Source organism: Parasteatoda tepidariorum, chromosome 5 (assembly GCF_043381705.1).
Source record: "Parasteatoda tepidariorum isolate YZ-2023 chromosome 5, CAS_Ptep_4.0, whole genome shotgun sequence".
Classification (NCBI taxonomy): domain Eukaryota; kingdom Metazoa; phylum Arthropoda; class Arachnida; order Araneae; family Theridiidae; genus Parasteatoda; species Parasteatoda tepidariorum.
The window spans coordinates 34,315,178-34,338,017 of NC_092208.1; the positions used below are offsets into that span (position 1 = coordinate 34,315,178).

At 30.1% G+C, this 22,840-nt stretch overlaps 1 pseudogene; it reads right to left on the reverse strand.

Moving 5' to 3' along the window:
- Positions 1–10,186: 10,186 nt before the first annotated feature.
- Positions 10,187–20,988, reverse strand: LOC122269018 (lysine--tRNA ligase pseudogene; annotated as a pseudogene).
- Between the last annotated feature and the right edge of the window lie 1,852 nt (positions 20,989–22,840).

Consider the following 22,840-nt stretch of genomic DNA (forward strand, 5'->3'; position numbering starts at 1 on the left):
TAAATTGCTCCCTGGGTAGTCATTTAGAAATGTAAAGAAATAAATATAAGTGAAGGAAGGAGAAAAGGACAAAAGGAAGAAAATTGATATTTTGTTTAAAAAATAAGTGGTTTTATTTTATATTTCAGGTCATTATTAATAATTAAAACTTGAGACATTTTTTTTATTATATAATTTTTTTTTTCAGCTGCTTGCTTTAAAATGTTTCAAAATGTTACAAATAAATGACTTTAAAAGAAAAAATAAATAGATATATATATTATATAATCTATATATTACGAAAAATCAATGTAAATAATTTCATTTATTCTTTAAATTATTTGTAGCAAATGCAAAAATAAACTTAATATAGGTTAAATTTGTCAGATTTGTTTTTTTTAGGTGGAGGATGATGCGCTATTGTGGTTTGCGCTATTTTTCGAAAAATTATAGAGGGCGCTGGCTAAAGATGGCCTCAACTCAACATAACAGTCATGAGTAACTGTTGCAACTGTTGTTCGAACCATTCTCCTAACATACTTTTTCTAAACATATATTCCAGATTGCAACTACCCCCATCTTTTTGAATGTCAAAAATACAAATTTGTCGATGAAAATGTATTTTTATTAAGACAAAGTTTTTGAGTTTGATTTCGTAACTTAAAATATCATCTGTATAAATTATATATATATATTTATACAGATGAAATCAAAAGATAAGTTTAGGCCCTCCAAGCATTAAGATTAGTACGTGAAAATCCTATCAATCGATGAAATGTAATTGGTCACTTTTTTTTCACTTGCGGTTCAATACTTTACTCTCTAGCATCAATATGGATTTTTTACTACTGGTTTTATTTGCACTATTTTGAAGGAAACATATCAACAAAGGCTGTAATTGTGAATCTTAGTTTTAGAGCAACAAACTCAACTTAATTTTTTTCAATTTTGTGACGTAGCAAATTTAAGTGCTAATAGACCTTCAAGCCTAAGTGCAAATATTCGATTAAATCCAATATGAAATCAAAAGATATCGTTATACATACAGAAGAGAGATTGTGATTTTTTTTCCTCACACAAGAACAAGCAGAACTCTTCACGTAACAAAACCGGTTTTTACCATTTGAACCTTTTTTCTGGCCACGAAGATTTAGACAAATGTTTACATTGAAAACGAAACAGTCAAGAGACTCCACACATCACGCATTGTTTATTAATCTCATACTAAGAGGCAAATGATTACATTGAGAACAAAGCACCATCCATCATGCATTTTTCATTAATTCCAAGAAAATCGAGACAAATGTTTACATTGAAAACGAAACAGTCAAAAGGCTCCACCCATCTCGCATTGTTTATTAATCCGACGAAGATAGAGGCAAATGTTTAAATTGAAACAGTCAAAAGCTCCACCTACTATTCAGTTTATTAATCCTACGGAGATTGAGGCAAATGTTTACATTGAGAACGAAGCAGTATAGAAGCTCCACCCATCATGTATTGTTTCTTAATCCTTCGAAGAAAATGTTTACATTGAAAACGAAGCAGTGAAAAGGCTTCACCCATTGTTTATTAATTCCACGAAGATTGAGGCAAATGTTTATATTGAAAATGAAACAGTCAAGAGCTCCACCCACTACTCAGTTTATTAATCCTACGAAGATTGAGGCAAATGTTTACATTGAGAACGAAGCAGTATAGAAGCTCCATCCATCATGTATNAGATAGGACTTCAATTCACTCATTGGGATGTAATTCGAAATTCTCTCTGAATTAGTGTCCCTGACCGTTTCAGAACCGGTTAAGTCCACGCTCGGCTTAAGATGTCGCTATCCCTTGGGAGAAACACTTCACGGCTAATTCTCTTTTATCTCCATAAGTAATTTATTAACTTAAGTTTAGAAAAAGTGAGTTTAGACATACCCATGAAGTTTCATACTATGAAAATGTATTTTCGAAAAATCGAATTGCAAACAAATTATGAGAGGATTACATTGTGTGAAAGTTCTATTCCAATAATTTGTTCGCATTTTGATATTTTAAAATTATTTTTTTAATATCAACGTTTGAAACTACATGGCTTACTCTAGGTATGTTTGAAATCACTTTTCTCCAAACTTTAATACACCAATGGAGATAAAACAGAATTTGGGATTAAAAATTGCCCCCGCAATGAAGTTGTTCGAAGCTCTGTCGCTAAGGAAAATAAAAAAAAAGCCATAGTTTAAGTGCCTTGCATTTGAAGCAATATGATTATTTTAAACTATATACATATAATATTGCCGTGAAGAGTTCACAAAATTCTCCGATTTGGCGATTTTTTTCTACCTAGATTAAAATTATCAAAATGGCTGCCTTATTCTCAGGTTTTGGAAAAATTTTTGAGCCCAGCTAATGCAGAATAACAAGTTTTTTTAAAAATTAGACCACAAACACTTTTGATTTTCACAAAATGGTGGCTTTTTTCCATATTGACGTTTTGCGCCATTTTCAAAATAAGCATAGAACGTGCTGGCTTAATATAAGCTAAAGTTGGCATGAGTCATGAGTAACAGTTATGAGTAACAGTTGCAAACTCACAGCAGTTATAAAAATTGCAAATTATTAGCAAAAAAGCATCATTTTGTAGTACCACGGGGCCTTCGAAAAACAGTCTTAAGCGGTTGCGGAGTGTGGTGCGGATTCTAGGTGATTATTACCCCCAATCTGTCTTCCGATCAAAATTGTGGTAATCTAGCACGCTCATGCGTTTTTGGATCAACATTAAGGATGAGTCCTAGATCGTCACAACAAACAGTGATAGTGTAACTCTCATTTCATTCATCCAACAAACCAAACTAATGATTCCCGAACAAATCCTCAAAGGACAAAATCATGAAATCGTGATGTAAGTATCAGGGTTCATATTAAAGGAGAAAGAAAATTGTTTGATAGTTAGCACTGCCCGAAGTAAACGCTGATTAAATAATCTACCAAACATTCCATATTTTTGTTTATTTTATCAAAATTATGATACGAAAATTACAAAACATCAAAATATTTGAAAATCTTCAGAGGGCCTAGTGGCTGTGGGGGTAAAGAACTCACTTCCCAAAGAGGTGCCAGTGTTCGAATCCCAGCGATGGCAGGTTGAAATCCGTACCTGGCTCTCACTGACTACAGTGCAAACGTAAAATACCCTCAGTGGCAGACGTATCATGGGTTAGAAACCCCTTGACGTTATGCTAATCGTGGGAGGTTTTCCTGTCCATGTGATGCAAATGCGGGTGAGTTCTATCAAAAAATAGTCCAAGAAGGCAAATTTCTTTCAATACTTGATCCAGAAGCTGGATTAGGTTCAAAATTACACGGCTACGTACGGAGTTGAACATTGGTAGTCGTAAACACTAAATTGGTTCTGCTTTTCAACGACTGTTATAAAATAAAATAAAATCTTCAGAAAGCAGTAATAATCAAAATTTTGAACTATCAGAAATGTGCAAGAGTTATAACTATGGTTACTAAAAAAAATTTTCGAATTGGCTTGGTAATTCTCCAAGTGATAAATTATTATAATTATGTAGTGTTAGTCTTTTTCTCAAAAGACCCTAAAGGCTTGCTGATCTTAGCAATGAATATGCATAAAAGTAGTATGTAGTGGTAAAATATTGACGTTTGTCTTATTTTTATAGCCACTTTTTAAAATTTGTAACTCCAATTTAAAACCTGATTTTTAGATTTCTGTTTCTGTGACAAAATGTTCGTAAAATCTTATGGAAACATCTTATTGCCTGCGCTGAAATCGTGATGTTTTTCTAAAAGGTGCACTCCTGATTAAATTGAAAATGTGGCTTATCATTACGTTTCCCTAAGTTCTTCAAATAAAGTTTGTGTCCAATTCGCAGGGTGTACTTTTCGCCCATAATAAGCATTAAATATTAATATTAACATAGATATTTAAAAAAAAAATTGCTAATTAATTTTTTGAAGTAAAATGAAAATAAATCTTAGCATTAAAGTAAGAAAGAAGGGAGGGAAAAAAAACAGGCAATTAAATGCTCTTTTTTGCAGTAGAAAATAGAATAAAAATGACTTCAGAATAGAAATAGAAACTCGACACTGTGGCGTAGATTTAAGTAACTGACTTGGGGTTTGGGGAATAGTTTCGAACTTAAATTGCTCCCTGGGTAGTCATTTAGAAATGTAAAGAAATAAATATAAGTGAAGGAAGGAGAAAAGGACAAAAGGAAGAAAATTGATATTCTGTTTAAAAAATAAGTGGTTTTATTTTACATTTCAGGTCATTATTAATATTTAAAACTTAAGACATTTTTTTTTGTAATATAATTTTTTTCTCCAGCTGCATGCTTTAAAATTTTTCAAAATTTTACAAATAAAGGACTTAAAAAAAACAATATATCTATCTATATATATTATATATATGTCACGCAGTGGACTGATCGTTAAGACACGGTTCCCAGCAGATCACCGAAGTCAAGCATCACTGGCTGCGGTCAGTGTGCGGGTGGGTGACCACTTGGATCAGTCTGCGTAGGGATCGAGGGTGTGCGGTATTGGTCCTCGTTAAACTGTTTTACCGTAAAGTTCTCGACTTCGCGTGCAGGTCATCGGGCTACTGAAGCGGGAGTGCCATCTCCTCCGCAGAGGATCAAAATTGTGATGTCTTCGGATCATCCTCAGGGATGTTTTCCAGACCGTCGCCAATAGCCCATTGTGCAGCTCTAGTGCGACGTAAATGAACTACAACAACAATATAAATATATATATATATATATATATTACGAAAATCAATATAAATAGTTTCATTTATGCATTAAATTATTTGTAGCAAATGCAAAAATAAACTTAATATAGGTTAAATTTTTCAGATTTTTTTTCACAGGTGGAGGATGATGCGCTATTGTGGTGTTTGCGCTATTTTTATAACAATTATAGAGAGCGCTGGCTAAAGATAGCCTCAACTCAACATAACAGTCATGATTAACTGTTGCAAACTACACAAGAGTTATGAAATACCATATTATTTGCAAAAAAGCATCATTTTAAACGACGACGGAGCCTATGAAAAACAGCTTTCTTCGAGGTTAGCGAAATACACAAAAAATAAATCAACATTAAGAGCCTTAACTTCGAACCATTCTCCTAAAATACTTTTTCTAAACATTTATTCCAGATTGCAACTACCCCCATCTTTTTGAGTGTCAGAAATACAAATTTGTCGATGAAAATGTATTTTTATTAAGACAAAGTTTTTGAGTTTGAGTTCGTAACTTAAAATATCATCTGTATAAATTTAAGTTTAGTCCCTCCAAGCATTAAGATTAGTACGAGATGAGTACGTGAAAATCCTATCAATAGATAAAATGTAATTGGTCACTTTTTATTTCACTTGCTGTTCAATATTTTAATCTCTAGCTACCCCACCATCAATATGGATTTTTTACTACTGGTTTTTTTTAAGCTATTTTGAAGGGAACAGATCAGCAAAGGCTGTAATTGTGAACCTTGGTTTTACAGCAACAAACTCAGCTAAATTTTTTTTTCAATTTGTGACGTAGCAAATTTAACTGCTAACAGACCTTCAAGCGTAAGTGCAAATATTCGATTAATTCCAATATGATATCAAAAGATATCGTTATACATATCGAAGAGATATTGTGATTTTTTTTTCCTCACACAAGAACAAGCAGAACTCTTCACGTAACAAAACCGGTTTATACCATTTGAACCTTTTTTCTGGCCACGAAGATTTAGACAAATGTTTACATTGAAAACGAAACAGTCAAGAGACTCCACCAATCACGCAGTGTTTATTAATCTCATAGTAAGAGGTAAATGATTACACTGAGAACGAAGCACCATCCATCATGCATTTTTCATTAATTCTAAGAAAATCGAGACAAATGTTTACATTGAAAACGAAACAGTCAAAAGGCTCCACACATCTCGCATTGTTTATTAATCCGACGAAGATAGAGGCAAATGTTTACATTGAAAATGATCAAGAGGCTCCACTCATCACTCAGTTTATTAATCCTACGAAGATTGAGACAAATGTTTACATTGAGAACGAAGCAGTCTAGAGGCTCCACTCATCATGCATTATTTATTAATCCTACGAAGATAGAGGCAAATGTTAATATTGAAAACGAGACAGTCAAGAGATTCCACCCATCACGCATTGTTTACTAATCTCATAGTAAGAGGCAACTGATTACATTGAGAACAAAGCACCATCCATCATGCATTTTTCCTTAATTCCAAGAAAATCGAGACAAATGTTTACATTGAAAACGAAACAGTCAAAAGGCTCCACCCATCTCGCATTGTTTATTAATCCGACGAAGATAGAGGCAAATGTTTAAATTGAAACAGTCAAAAGCTCCACCTACTATTCAGTTTATTAATCCTACGAAGATTGAGGCAAATGTTTACATTGAGAACGAAGCAGTATAGAAGCTCCACCCATCACGTATTGTTTCTTAATCCAACGAAGATCGAAGAAAATGTTTATATTGAAAACGAAACAGTCAAAGGCTCCACGCATTATTTATTAATCATACGAAGAAGGAGGCGAATGTTTATATTGAAGACAAAACAGTCAAAAGGTTTGCGCAATTAATTAATCCCATGAAGATTGGAGACAAATATTTACATTGAGAACGAAGCAATATAGAGGTTTCATCCATCACAATATGTTTATTAATCCATCTCTTAAGTAAATGCTCTTGGATTCTTAAATTGAAAGTGACCCTGAATAAAGTACTAATATAAAACTTTAAATGCATTTTTTCAAAATTGAATTTCACATTTTAGAAAAAATGACTCAGAATGATAAGGCTTTTTTCCTCATGTTTATAAATCATCTGGGTAAAAGCGCTAAAAAAAAGTACATGACGTTACAAGAAAACAATGAATAAAAAAAATTATGGAACTTTTTGATCCTTATGATATTCATTTTTTTTTTATTTTATTTTATTTGCGAAGCCAAACATATTTTCTCCTTTTACTGTAATAGTAAAGAAATAGGGAGTGTTGAATTCTTATAAGGAGACTTTGAGAGCTATTAAACTTTTTCAGCCTGAAACATAAAGATAAAATTGAGTATAAAGATTGCAATTTCACGCTTGAAAAACTCTAAAGCGGACTGAAACTTCGATAACTTTTATTACATTCTATCTTAAAACATTGAGAGAATAGGCGAGTAGTTCATACTTCAATTATTGAAGCGAAAACTATTCAGAGCTAATCATTAACTTTTTTTTAAGAAAAAGAAAAATGTATTTCTCATCATTTTCCCCCCTACTGAAACCTAAAAAGAGCTCTAACACGCAATGGCAAATTTATATACAGAGAAAAAGTAACTTTCTGCCATTTATAGAATTAGCTGACTCATTATTTACAAGGTGTTCCGTAAGGGCTGGACTTAATGCAGGGTTATGATTAAAGTTACCTTAAATTGATCAGAACTGTTTTAGCTGAGGGATGCATATGAAACTTGTTATACATGTTATATGGACCATGGAAAAAAAAAATCTATTAAAAAAAAAGTTGCAATTTCAACGACCGCATGAAAAAAATTGCGTGCATAAAGAACAAAATATACAAAATAGAACGGCAAATTCTATTTAAACATATGTTCAATGCGTATTCCATTTCAGCCAAGCAAGTGTAATAGAATGATCCATAATATAGGGACAAGACATTTTTATTTTATTGCACAACATGGCACGTTATGCTTACTTTTAATCTAGTTTCATTGGAAAACAGCATGTGTCCTTTTCCTTCTCTTCTAACAAAGAGCGCCCCGCTGTAGACTGATCGTCAAGACACGGTTCTCAATGGAACACCGAGTCAAGTATCACTGGCTGTGGTCAGTGTGATGGTGGGTGATCACTTTGATCAGCCAGCAAAGGGACGGAGGGTGTGCGATATCGGTCCTCGTTAAACTGTTCTACCGTAAAGTGCTCGACTTCGCGCTCAGGTCGTCGGGCTACCGAAGCAGTCTAGCCACCCCCTCTGCGATGAATCAAAATTGTGATTGCATGTTTTCGGATCATCTTTAGAAATGTTTCCCAGACCGTCTCCAATGGCCCATTGTTGAGATCTAGTGCGACGTAAACCAACAACAACATCTAACAACAAATTTAGCAATCATTCTTTACAAAGCCGCAGTGGCTCAGGGGACAGAGCGCTCGTCTTCCAATGAGGTCACTCAGGTTCGATACTAGCGTTGGCTGGTCGATTCGAATTCTGCTTCTAGGTCACACAGACCACAATTCTGACATAAAATATTCCATGTGGTAGAATCCCTTTACTTCTGGACTAATTGTGGGATGTTTTCCTCTCGAAGTAACTCACATGCGGCAGGACCATCTTCACCAAACTTAATTTCATCAATAAGCAGTTTTGATGTATCACATGATATTCTGCATTAGTTAAACACATGTAAAATGAATGAGTATATGCAAGACTAAGTCACGTGAAAATAAAAACATGTGCATTTCTGCACAACTTGTACCTTAGTTTGTTTCAGCTTATCATTCTACACATGAAGAAATTTGCAAATCTTTTAATTTGCTTGATATTTCAGTTTCTTGGTGCCGATGTAAAAAAAAAAAAAAAAATCAACCGATTTTTACATAGGTGTTTGTAGATGGCACCAAGCTGCAATCAGAATGCCTTTTTATATGCATTTTCTTTTTTTTTAATTATTTATAAAGAGGTAATTAATTAAGCATAAAAATATTTAAAATACAATTAATGTAAGTAATTAAAGTAAAGATGGCTTATTCTATTATGTAATTAATATAAAGTCTATTTTTTATTTTTAAAAATTCGGTAAAAAAAAAAAAAAGATTTGTGAAACTATTTTTGATTAGTTCATTTTAGCCTACACATAAGTAGTTAATGATATGCATCCAAGTCATATTCAGAGAATTTGAATGACATTTTATATTGCTGAAAATGTTTTTAATATGGTGATAAAGTTTCAAATATGGCGTCATAATTTATTTTTCTTAATATTTCAGTTTTAATTATATGTAAAAATTTAACTAACTACACAGAATTTTTATGTTAAAGTACTTTTTTGAAAAATAATATCTGATGATTTATTTAAAAAAAAAAATCGATTTTATTTTTTAAAAAAAATTATTACATTTTAGTAATCTTGTAACTTAACTTAGCCACATTTTTTTTTAAGGAAAATCTTTAACTTTCAGACTTAATTACCTTAAACTCACCTTTGACCTTTTATCAGTTATAAATTCCCTTGTTAACAGAAAAACCTTATTTCACAAAAAAATAAGAGAACTGCTTTGTTTTATTTTTTGTATAGTTCTCTTATTTTTAAGAAAGGATACAAGCCTCAAAATCCCATTCTCATTTTTAACATCAAAACCAATATGTCGCATCATTAGAAATATTTTCAATTTCTTTGAAAATATCTATCATTTGCACATATATTCTACCCTTTATTGAGTTTCAAATAAAATAAAAGGTAGCATGAGGTATAATCTTCATCTAAAATTACAGGTTCTGCTTCTATTAGATGGAGTGTCATTGCTAGTCATATGCAATAAATAGAAAAAAAAGCGTTAAAGAAAAAACAGAGTAAGTGCAAAAAAAGATAATTTTTAATTTAAATGATATATAGGATGCTTTTTTTTTTTGTTATAGGAAATATAGTTTAAGCAAAATCTACCTTTTTCTTTAAGTCAATTGTAACTTTTTATTTGCCTTTAAATAAACATAACCCTACCAATAAAATTGAGTGCGTCATATTCAGATAAAAATAAATACCAAACCACAAGTAGAAAAAATACTTTAAAATTTATTTGCATAACAGTTTCTCCAGTTTCAACACAAAGGAAAAAAAATTTTTTTTTTCACTTATGCATTTAACAGAGAACAGGATGGAATAACTTTAGCTTTTATGTCTTTAATAAATAAATTTTCTATTACAAATAAAATATACGATTATTAGTATTAGAAAAAAATATTAATACCAATTTTAATTCTTTCAACAAAAAAACAACTTTTTTTGTATTAAAAAATTCATAAATGGATGGATTAAAATGAATTCGTTAGTAGTTTTATTTTAATGTACAAAATAATAATGTAAAAAATAAAAATTTATTCAATTTCAAACCAAGTTAAAGTTAACTTATTTAACCATGTCAGTTAACTAAGATAAAGGTAACCGTTTTTGCATAATTAAATTTTATTAATAAAAATTTACATGATTGATTAAACATTTTTGTTTTAAAATAATGGCATTTAACAGCGATGGCAGTTTTTTTTCCTGCATCAAGTTGCTTTTTAATGCTATTGTCCACATTATTACTAACTATATATATCCATCCAAATCACTGCTACTGAAACCAGAATAACCAGTCCTCCATTTCATCATTGTTGTCAATAATAGTTGCAATGTTAAATGCAATATTGTTGCCATAGAAAAATTTTGCAACCTTTGAGTCCAAATTTGATCTCTGGCTATTAGTAGTGGTTATTTAAAAATCCTTCATTGCTCTTTGTTGCTTAGCTTAATTCTTATTGTTAATTTATTTTCAATTTCTTTTTCTTACAATTTTTTCTTCAGTACTTTATGTTGGAGTTGTAGGTTCATTTTCATCTAACAAGGGAAGCTTCTTGCAGAATCTTTGTTTCATATATCTAAGTGATTTCTTATTTGTTTCTTTTTGGTGCTTATTTCTGTACTAGTGGTTACATTTAACTTTACAGCTTCCAACTGGCCATTCTGTAACTTCTTACCTCACTAGACAAACTTTTCTGTCACTTCCATCAGGTATTATAAAAGTTTTAAAATAAATTCGAATAATTTTAACGAGAATTTTGTTCTATCAGTTGAAACTGACCGACTGTTGCTAACAGCAATAACTTGTAAATAATCAAATATTCAAGAAAAATTCTTCATTCTTCTTAAAAAAAGGTCTTTGACAGTGATGTCAAAAATCCAATTTTTCCTTTTTTAAATGGATTCTGCTTAAAATCCTTAGAAGAATGAAATGAATGATAAGAGAAGAATGAAAATATGTTATTCCTCTCTTCTATATATTGTTATATCTATTCTTCTCTTCTGTCTATCAAACATGGGGATCTTCAGAATGAATTCTGGGTAAAGAAACCTTCCTGTATTGTATTTGTTGTTGCATTACTTTAGTACTGAGAAATAGATGAAGTCACAGATTGACTGTATGTGATTTAACGTTAATCTCAAACATATTGGTTCTGAAATTTTCAAAGTAAAATTAATTCTATAAATACATATTTTTTAAAAGTAAACCAAATAACCATTATGAAAATGGTTAAATATGCAGCAGTTCTGCAATAAATTTGCCTGCAAAAGGTTAATAGAATTTAACAAAAAATGAAACTATAATTTAAAATTTTTTATAAAAATATGAATTTAAAAAAAGCAAAAAACAAACGTAAAACCAAAAAAAAGCTATATACTTTTTTACCCTAATATTATGCTTTATCTCTGGTCAGAGAATATTAAATTCTTTAAAATATGTATTCAGAAAACTTTTATTAATGCAAGCAGAATACTGGCACTAGCATTTAACTTTTCAGGGATGCCCCACATAAAAAACCACAGGACTGTAAGTTATATATTGTAACTGTGCGGCAGAATATGATCAAACATCACTCTTGAACATTTTAATAAGCATGATATAAATAATAATAATCCGGTCATTAATTTAAAAAAAGAAATACTAACATTTGACTAATTCAGAACAGTAATAAAATAATGTGATTCTAAGAATTTATAGGGAAAGTAGTCTTAATTTCCCTATAACATTAAGCAATTATTAACAATTATGAATATTATAGATTCTTTAACATAAACAAAGCATGATAAACAATATAAGTTCACAATTATTTATTTAAATGGATCCATAAATTCAAGAACCTACTTGTAGTTTTATGAAAGTGGTTTACTTTTCTTGAGCTCTTCATCATCACCTGAAAGCATACATAGAAAGTAAATGAATAAAATAAAAATAAAACAAATTTTATTTTTATGAGAATAAACGTTTTTCGCCACATCACAAACTAAGTTTAAGATACAATTTTATAAAATGTTAAATTATCACTGGAAATCAACTAAGCAATTCAAATAGTTCTGACACCAATGGGAAAAAATAATATCGAAAAACACAAAATTTATATATTTTGCTTATAAATGACTTATAGACATGCCAGAGAAAATAAGAATATAATATTTCTCAAGAATGTAACATTATATCACATAACTTTATTCAAGATATTACAAATAAATTACATTTTCAGCTACAAATATGCACTGATGCATTGTAAGTCATGGGATACAGGTGAGATCCTCTCCTTACAGGTGAAACACATCAACATGATGTGGAATAAACTCGAAAAGTTTTCAAAAGCTGTTTAAAGAAATACTAAGCCATGCAGACTCAACAGCCTTTCATAACTGCTCACGTGTTGTGCCAGCAGTATTATATGTAATTGGAAATGTTTCCATTATATCTTAAATATGTACAATGATTCTTGTCAAGCAATTTAGACAGCTAAGTCTGTTGCCTTAATTCGTCAAATTAACAATGAATCATTAGGGCAGACATACCAATCACAGAAATTCATAATCCTGAGAGTTTTGGTGATCATAGCTGAGTGCAATAAGCAAAATACAATAATAAAGATTAAAAGAAAAAAACATTTCACCTTACAAGAGTAATTCCGTTATATTAGGTTTATCTAAGTAACTTTTTTACTCCTAATAATAATCAAATAATAAATTAATATATATATTTTTTAAAACAGAAGGAGTAATTTTGCATTTTTTAAAAACCTTACATAAAATTTTTTTGAAACTCTAATCTGCTCCTGGATAATCTGAGTGAACCCAGTATAAATTCTCTAAATTTGTTATGACAAGGAAGAACAACATTAAATGGTTTTTTTTGTTACATGGCTGAATATTCCTTCACAGATAGCAAAGGAGTGGTTAAAAACAACAGCTTTAACTTAACACAATTTGAGTTCATAACAGAATATACCTTTCCTGTTACAAACCATTTTGTATTGACTTCACTCCATTTTAAAAAAACAGATCCCATCAAAAGAATGAACAATTTTTGAAATGTCTTCGCACACACTGTTTCGTGCAAATAAGTTCCTAGATTATTAAGAAACAAGCTTTGAAAAAAAAAAAAAAAAAAACGAGCTTCATAAAAACTACCAATAAAAAAATTGGAGTGAGGAGAATGAAACAATATTACTTAAATATCAGAGTCTGCTGTTTTTGAATAAATTAAGGTATCACTCTTAAAGCAGAAATGATAAAGATACATTTTGTTAAAAATGGCAGCATACTTTTTCTGGTTTCTTAGACACAATAAAATGGAATTAACAAAAAACCAAACTCAAACTAAATAATTGTTAATATGGAGGAAAGTGTGCAATGCAAAGTGCACTTGGATTTGCAGATTCATGCAATCATTTAGGGAAAAACCTTAGACAATACTTTGTTAGTGTGAAGTTCTGAGATTTTATAGAAAAGTCAAGAATTAAGCTACATGTCTGTATTATTTCTAAACATCTGCGGTTCAACAAAGTTGTTATTTCGTTAGCGTAGCTTAACAAAGAAGAATCAAGTTAGTGTCTGCTGAAATACGCCAATCGTAAGTTTACAGTGTATCAAGGTACATTGGTATCTCTTGACATTCACAACACTATGCACATGTAGTTTGTCTCGGACAATTAAGACATAAGATCCACCTTGCATGGTAGGAAGATAAGGTATGCCTGACACTCTTTAAGCAATTGCTCAAAAAATGATGAACTGATGCCATGCCTTTTTACGAACTACTGTTTCATCAGTTGCAGAATTAGCAAACCATGGCAGTGGGCACTGCAGACTTATTTCGACCTAGTTGACAAAATAGACCCAACTTCCTTAAAAAAAATTGTTTTTACATAAAAAATTGAGTTAAATCAAAATCTACTCAAATATTTTTCTTTGGCATTATTTTTTTTTTCCATTGTAGAGCTTAGTTAACACACTACAGCAGGTTTTTTAAGAAAAATTGTAAGAGTAATTAGTTCAAGAAATTGGAAAATTTTATAGTTTTTATAACACTGTTTGAAATTATTCTTTTTCAAATGAAAATTTGAAGCATCTCAACTGGGATTCAGAGTCGGTAAAATTTTCAGTGTGAGCACATAATTACATAAAATAACATTTCATTTGAATTACTAGAATCCTGACTCAAAAAATGTACCGTCTACATAAGCCTTCTTACTAATATGTAATCAATAAGCTAAGCAATATTAACACAATATACGTCTTTGCAGACTGTTTATTAGGTCAGTGCATTTTTATGTTTTATAATAAAAAATTTCGTTTTTTAAAAAAACAATTTTCACTTAATGGATGCAAAATATCAGTATAACTAATGAGCGAAATTTCGGCCACTTTTTCTTATTGAAGAAATGTCTACTTGTTTTATTAATATCTTATTCTTCTTTTTATCTGGAAGTAATATGAAACAGAAGCAAAACATACATCAAATGTAGTCATCGATTTTTTTTGTACCGTAAACATAATCTTGTTAAATTCAAATAAATATAAATTAAATGTATAGTTATTACAAATTAGTTAATTATATCAATTGTCAAATTTTCCTAAAACAATTTATGGCGCTAGCTTTCATTATTAGTATACCCATCTTGTAATCAGACAATATTTTCAGTCTCAAGTGTGTTCACCTAACTGCGATTTCACTTATGAATATTTTTGTGCATAAATCTAGAGATATCAGAATTTCTTCAAAAAAATTTATTTTCTTTCAAAGAAAATACATAGGCAATCATTCTAAATAATTGATTACCATAAATAATAACACAAATAAAAATGAAGCTTTATTTACTTTTAATTCACTAATAAAAAAAAAAGTCATAAATTTCAGTTCACTAAGATTTATTTGAATGAATATTGCATTTAGTTTTTTTTATTTCATCATACATATAATTAATAACCCTCAGATGAATGTTTGTGGGAAATAAAAAGAAACTTAATTTGAACTACTTCTAATGTTGACCATTATGCTACCTCAAGAAATCAAATAAAAAGACATTTAAAATTTTATAAAAGTTTTTTAATGCAATTACGAATGAATAAATTTAAACAATTAAGAAAATGAAAAAAAAAATAATACCAAAAAAAAAACAAGTTTTCCTAGGCACTGGATTGCAGAATACTCCAAATTTTATTCTAATCAATACTACCACTGATATTGTACTTTTGGTCAAATATTTTTAATCATTCTGAAAAATAATAAAATAAGCTACATGACAATAATGAAACACACTTAAATACATAAAAATAAAGAGAAGAATTTTAATACTTCATTCAAACAATAAGTTCCTCACAACATAATGAAATAAATTTAATTTGCGATAATTTGTATGATGCAGTTTCTGCAAGTTTAATTTTTTTATACTGGAGAACTCAACATCTTAAATGCTAGTAAATCTTCTTACTAACAAGACAGCTTTTCTTTTAAATATTTAAACCAATTAGCATGATTTTTATGGAATTGTAACAAAGAATCTACTGAGCTTCGGATTTAAAAAAAAAGAATTGTTTTTTTTTATTGCAGAAAAATAGAAAATACTTTTTAAAATATCGCTCTAACTTAGAGAATATAGAGAAGTATACACTTCTGTATTATTCATCCTCTTGAATTTTAGAAAAACTGACACAGGTTATGCAATTCGTAATCTCGGTCAAGATTTAATTTAAATGTTAAAAATTGTTTATAATATCTAGAACAAATATAGTGGAAATAATTATTGCAGAATATTAATTGAATTTCGAAATAAATTACTTATATATAATTCAAAAAAATGGATGAACTTTTAGAATGAAAATTTACTACAAAAAAGTAACAATATTTAGGTAATATTAATGATATAATGTAAAAATCATAGTTTAACACACGTCAATCAGAAGAAAAAGACATGTCAATCAAAGTAAAAAGAAAATGAGATAAGGATTCGTTTTTCAATAAGGATGATTATCGAAAAACGAAAATGAACATATTTTTCACTTGTATAGCAAAAACGTTATACAAGTTTAATTGTGTAACAAAACTAATCATTCAAGATTTACTCCTATAATAATTAACATAAAATGTGTCAATTAATAAAAACAAATCACATAGTGTTGACAATGAAGATCATTAGATTCAATAAAATCCCAATTTAATTTAAATAACATTTTAACAAAATAATATATATTGGTATCTTACGCAAAAAAATATCAAAAGAAAAATATCCATTATGAAACACATGCTGTGTGTGTGTGAATAGAAGTATAATTAAAAACATTTATCAAAGGAAATAATTTTGTTTAAAAGTTCATAAATAGTTAGCAGCTTATAATAAATGCTTATTGCTCAAAAATCATAAAAATTATGCTAATTAAAAATTGTATGCATACATATTAAAAATATATAAGAATATATACAGTACAGAACCCGTTATCCGGAAATCAGAAAACCAAAAAACCGGAACGAAATTCGAGAAATTTTCCTGCCATTTTCTTAAAAAAAATTTTTTTTCTTCATAAGATTTTAGGATTTTTCTTTCTTTTTTGAAAGATGTTTACCTTACCATCACTTTGGAAATAATCATTAGTGTATTACTTTATTGTTTTTTCTTCTTTTTAAGATTAAAAAATCTAGATCTTTTTAAGATTTTCATAAATTTTTTTTTTTTAGTTGGGTTTAACAATAAAAAAAACGGCTTTTTGTAGTGATTCAGAAAACCGGAAAAATCAGTTATCCAGAATAGCGATGGTCCCGATCGTTCTGGATAATCGGTTCCCTACTGTATTAAAAATCTATAGGTATATATTTTTTATTTTATTACCGACCATTTAGTTAATTGTGAAAACAACAATTAACTAACCAGCTTTAGCAACAAAAAAATTTTATAAATAAATAAAAATTTTGTCTACCCTGTAATACTAATTTGTTTTTTTATTGTTACAACAACTATTTACTCAATATAATCTTTTTCTTCAATACAACCTATTTCTTCTATACAAAAATAACAATGAAAAGTGGAAAAAAAAAAACTCTCGTAAAAAGCTTAGAAATCTTCTATCAGAGTATTAGTTAATGGCGGGTCCAATAAAGTGCAACTAAGAAACTGCTGGTTATAAAATAATGGAGAAATTATTGAGAAAACTTCCGTATTGTGATCTGCGACAGGATAATCCAGAGTCACGGCAACTTTCGGGCAACAATCCACAAGAAACTGTAAAAAATATCACAGAAGGGGTCCAACTCGACTTCTGCAAGGTTTATTTAAAAAAAAGCTTGCAAGTTTAAAACTCATTTCGACGGAGCTTTGCCAAGTCTGGAAAATAGATTTTTCCAGATAATGGTTCTTTAAAGTAAGCAAACATCAAAACACACTTATTCAAAACATTATTAAAAAAACAAACAGAGGATAAATAATGCAACTTCATTCAACAGCATATAAAAAATCATGTGGCTTGTCAATCGAAATTTCGGCAGCTATTGTTGCAGATTTCCACGTGGTTTTTGAAATCTTTTATTTAAATCATTAATATTTATCGCACCATGCTGCAAATTCCAAACCAAGCATCTAATTTAATTATCTCTTGATGCACTCAATTAGAGGCGTGTCCATCCTAAATCTATGAGGGTTTCTTAATAATTTTTTTTGATTTATTACATGGTTTTTAAAATTGAAATGTTTTAATACAATATTATTTTGTTTGTTGGACTCATTTGAAGAATCACTATTTTAAGCACTCAACTATTGGATTTACAATTGCACTTTTGCCATAGATTTTCATAGAGTTTAGATGATTTTTTAATGCTACATTATCACAGGCGGTAAATTTCAAATGGCCCATTAGTAGAATCATTTTATTATGTGCAGGATTACTTACGATTTACCCGTAAAATCATGTGGTGTATCAATCGCATTTTCGTAATAGCTACGGATTTTCACAAGATTTTTTAATACTACAATGCTTGGTACTTAAATTTTTGAATCATACATGTGAAGAAATCTCTTTTTGAAGCATTGGATTCGTAACGATTTTGCATTTTTATCGATCGTCTTTTCAACAGTTTTGGATATCCACATAGTTTTTGAAATTTTAAATTCTCCTTGATAGACAAATATCATTACTATCTGCACATTTCAAATCAGGCTTTTAACTAATCACTTTATGACATGTTCTAGTCATGACAATTTCATTTCAAATACCCAAAATTTTCAAAATGTCAGAGTTTAGGGTGGTCTGAAACTGAGAGTGTGGTTCTTGGCTTTAGTAATCTTTTTATGCAAAACTAGAGGGAAAGAACTGATTTTTTTCACACTGTAATGAAATGCCTCCAAAATCACAAAACTCAGAATTTCGTTTAAGTGATAATAAAACTTTTATAAAAATCATATTTTAGCAGAAATCGGATTAAAATCAAACAAAAATCTGAAATCGACTAAAAACCATACAAAAGTAGATCCCTCTCCCTTTACAGTTTTTCTTTAACATCACAAGTGTAAAAAAAAAAAAAAAAAAAAAATTGTAAAGGGGAACAAGTTTTGATAGTTGTAAAATGCATTTCGAAAATAGATCTTTCCGGTAAACGGATGTCTGGATATGATACTTTGCACTGTAGTAACAAACTTGACAATTAAAACTAGTTTTTTCTAATATTTCTTAACAGGTTCATGCTAATAAACAATTACAAACAAAAAAAAAAAATAAATAAATGAAAACCAAAAATTATAAATGCTGTTAATACCAATAAGATCAGGGTCCAATTAGTTTCTTTCCAAGTAACCCTTGGCCTATTTGGAAGATTTGATTCCATTTCATTTAAAAGATTGTACAATACACAAAAGTTTTTAAGATAAAACTTCTGAAAATAAATAAGAGTGATCACAAGAATTTCTTAGGAGATGGTTGTTCTTCATTATTCTGTTGGGTATTTGCCACAGGTTTAATAATTGGAAAAGACAAAACTTCTTTAATGTTCCATGTATTGGAAAGAATCATAAGAAGTCTGTCGATCCCTATTCCTGCACCAGCACAGGGTTTTAGCCCATGTTCAACAGCCTCACAAAAATCTTCATCAATAAGTTGAGCTTCATTATCACCAGCAAATCTGTCTAGGGCCTGTTGCTTAAATCTCTGCCTCAAGACAACAGGGTCATTCTCTTCGCTATATGCATTGACTATTTCAGATTTGGCAATAAAAAGTTCCCATCTTTCAGTGAGCCCTGAAATACTACGATGACACTTGGCAAGAGGACTCATTATCTCCGGGTAATCATAAAGAAAAGTAGGATTGATAAGTTTTTTTTCAAGAAAATGTCCAATCAGTTTATCCAGCAGCCTCTTACTTGTTCTTGGAGCTGCACACTCAATGTTATATTTGGAGCAAAGATAAGACAATCTTTTATTGGCTTCAGGCAAGTGATATTCACATGGTTTGGGCAGTTCTTCTCCCATTGCTTCTTGCAAAGAAGGAAGTAATGGGTACTTTTTAAAAGGGAGGGCGAAATCAATTTCTAATTCCTTACCTTCAAAACCATCAGGCTTATATATTATCTTATTAGACTTACAAATATCATTAACCATTTCAGAAAATAAGTTCTCTATCATCTTCATAAAATCATTATAATCTTTATATGCTTCATACATTTCGCAAGTGGTAAATTCTGGATTATGAGTCGAATCTATTCCCTCATTTCGAAAATTTCGTACACACGATCAGGCCTACCTATAAGAGTCTCCTTTAGTTTGAGTTCTGGAGCGATTCGCAAATATAAATCCATGTTTAGATGATTGTGATGAGTCATAAACGGTTTAGCAGTTGCTCCTCCCGGTTTTGTATGCATCATCGAAGTCTCCACTTCAATGAAGCCCCGCTGATCCAAAAAAGAACGTATAAATTTGTTGACTTTAGCTCTAAGAATGAGTCGTTGATATGTTGAATCATTGAAAATAAAATCTAAAAATCTCTTCCTAAATCGAGTCTCTTTATCCTTCAGCCCGTAATACGGATGTGGTAACATTTGAAGAGAGGGTGCCAAGATCTCCATATGGGTAGGTACAATACTTAGTTCTCCTCTTTCGGTTTTGCATGGATGTCCTGAACATCCTATAATATCTCCTCTTCGCATTCTATTATTTATTTCACAAAATTCTTTTTTATTAGGATAATGATTTGCGTCAGCCATAACTTGAATCTCAGCCTTTTCTCCTACAAGGTCATAAAAAACCAAATTAGATCCGAATTCTCGTTTAGTTAGAATACGGCCAACCACTGATACATTCACATCCTTTAATATTTGACCAATATCGAGTTTCTTATACCGATCTACGAAGTCTTCTAAGGATATTGAAACATTGAATTTGTTTAGATACGGATTTTTACCAGCAGCTTTTAACTCTTCAACTACTTGGCTGCGCATTTTAAAATATTCAGCACTATCAGTAGGATCTTGTTTTGTAACAATGCACTTCGAATCTGTTATGGGCTGTTGAGTTATTGGTTTTTCTGTTTCAACTTTTTTTTTACTTTTAAAAAAATGTTTGAGTTCCTTTTCAGGCAAAGTAGTTGAAAAATTAAGTGAATTGATTTGTAAAAGAAACAGATTCCCCTGCAATTTCGGAAAATCAAAAAGTTTACTTCGACGAAATAACAGCAACGCACGATTTGCCATGACAGGTTGAAAAAAAATTGCTATAAAAATATAATATTAAGATGACTTGCATCAAATTAAGCAAATTAAGATGAATTGCATCAGATTAATCCATAGAAAAAAGAAACTACCGCCAGAAAAAGTAAACATAAGTCGAAGTTAAAGTAGCTATGTTCAGTAATATCTTTATCACAAAACAATAATTTTTTTTGTCGCTAATTAAAGAGACAAATTTTAAATATTAAAATTTAATAGTAATAACATAGTGATAAGATAAATTTTTAACACAGTCAAAAAGTGAAGAATAAAAATATGTTATTTCCTTCCATTTGAGCTTTAAGCTGGTGTAGCGACATCCAAAAGAATTAGCAAATGGGAGTCAATCCAAATGATTTTGATCTAATGTCATGATTTGCATCCTTCAGAATTGGCAAATCATTCGAATAATAAAAGCAGCAAGTTTTTATTTGAGTTATTTATTTTATTTTGTCACTATTCTGAATATTACTCAATTACAAAAATTATAGTTAACTTTTATTTAATGTACGAAAAAAACGAGTTCATTTCTTTCACCATTTCCGTTACTTTTCCTTTACCAATGCAAAGGGAATGACCATGATCCCAAGGTGTAAGGATGCTTGCGACAAACTTCCCTATTGCATGTCAATAAAATAAAAAAGACCGTTGAAAAGGAATATAATGATAAAAACCTAAATCTGTGTTTTAAATTCATTTTTTTAAATATCTAAATGAGAACAAAATTATGGTGAAGCAAAAAATGTATTATTTTAAACAGAAAAATTCCTCGTTTTTTAGTAAATGTTAAGAATATTTTCAAATTTTAATAACATAAAACTCCATTATTAAATTTGTTCGAAAAATAAATTTTTATTTTTCATAAGCTATTAAAAGTGGAATTTTATAATAAATTAAGAGGCTCCATCCCTGTTCATACTCCGCGTCTGTTTGATAACTTTGTCACTTAAAAAAGTTGAAACCGTAACATTACCCATTGAAAAAATGGGTTTTGCTTTGGATTTGATGGCGTCATCACACTTTTCAACTACAATAATCAAGAGTAATAGTAAATAGTGCGCATGCGTCGTCATTGCATGCGTTGCTATGGCGACAGCAGCTGTTTGATAATTTTTTCAAAATACTTTTTTTCACTTTAAATTTTGTTATGATCACTTTCTTTTCGATTATTATGATTTGTATATGACAGATTATTACGGTTGTTATGATTTGTTATGATAATTTTGTTTTAATTACTTTTAAGTTGGTGAGTTTGTTTTTGTGATATGAGATCAGAGAGATCCCAAAAGTACTTATTGAGTTGTGAATAAAGGAGAATTTTATCAGTTGAACGATACTTTTGTTTTTATTGTTTTAATTAAGAAACAGAAATTCTAACCTACAGTTAAAACTGGATCGTTTTCAATACTAATTCTGGTGAATATCACAAATAAAGAGGGTACAAACTGATTGACACGGTCCCAAAAGTTAGAGTTGAGGCAAGAAAAAAAAATAAATAACAAGACCTATAAACTTACCGAGGCTGAAAAAGCCAACGAACATAAACGAGAATGCCTTAATCTAAGACTCTGTTCGCAAATGCAAGAATGAAGCCTGTCTCTCACTAAGGTACCAAAGTGGTTGATAGAATTGAACCCTACCGAAGTGCGAATGGTCGCTCTCCGAACCTCTTTTGTGCAAATACGAGAACTGGATGTTGATCATCAGTTTGGGATAAAAGAATGCATTGTCAAAGTATCGAATGACTTGCACAAGACCGTAGACTGTCTTCCACGCAATATAAATGATTCATTTATTATTCATGTAAAATTGAAAAAAAAAAGCCTAGCTTTCAAATCATATTTCATGTATGAGCTTGTGAATCAGAAACGAATTGCTACTCATTTTCATTGCTTCCGAAAGCGTTGATCTTTTGGCCACGGAAAACAATTAAGTTTTTGTTAATAAAGTACAATTAGAAACCAAAGAAAATTTTGTTTATAAAATGTATTTATTAAGCAAATAATATTTTGTTAGTAGTAATTTCGTAATGAACCACTTGCAATTTTCAGTAAATGTTGTT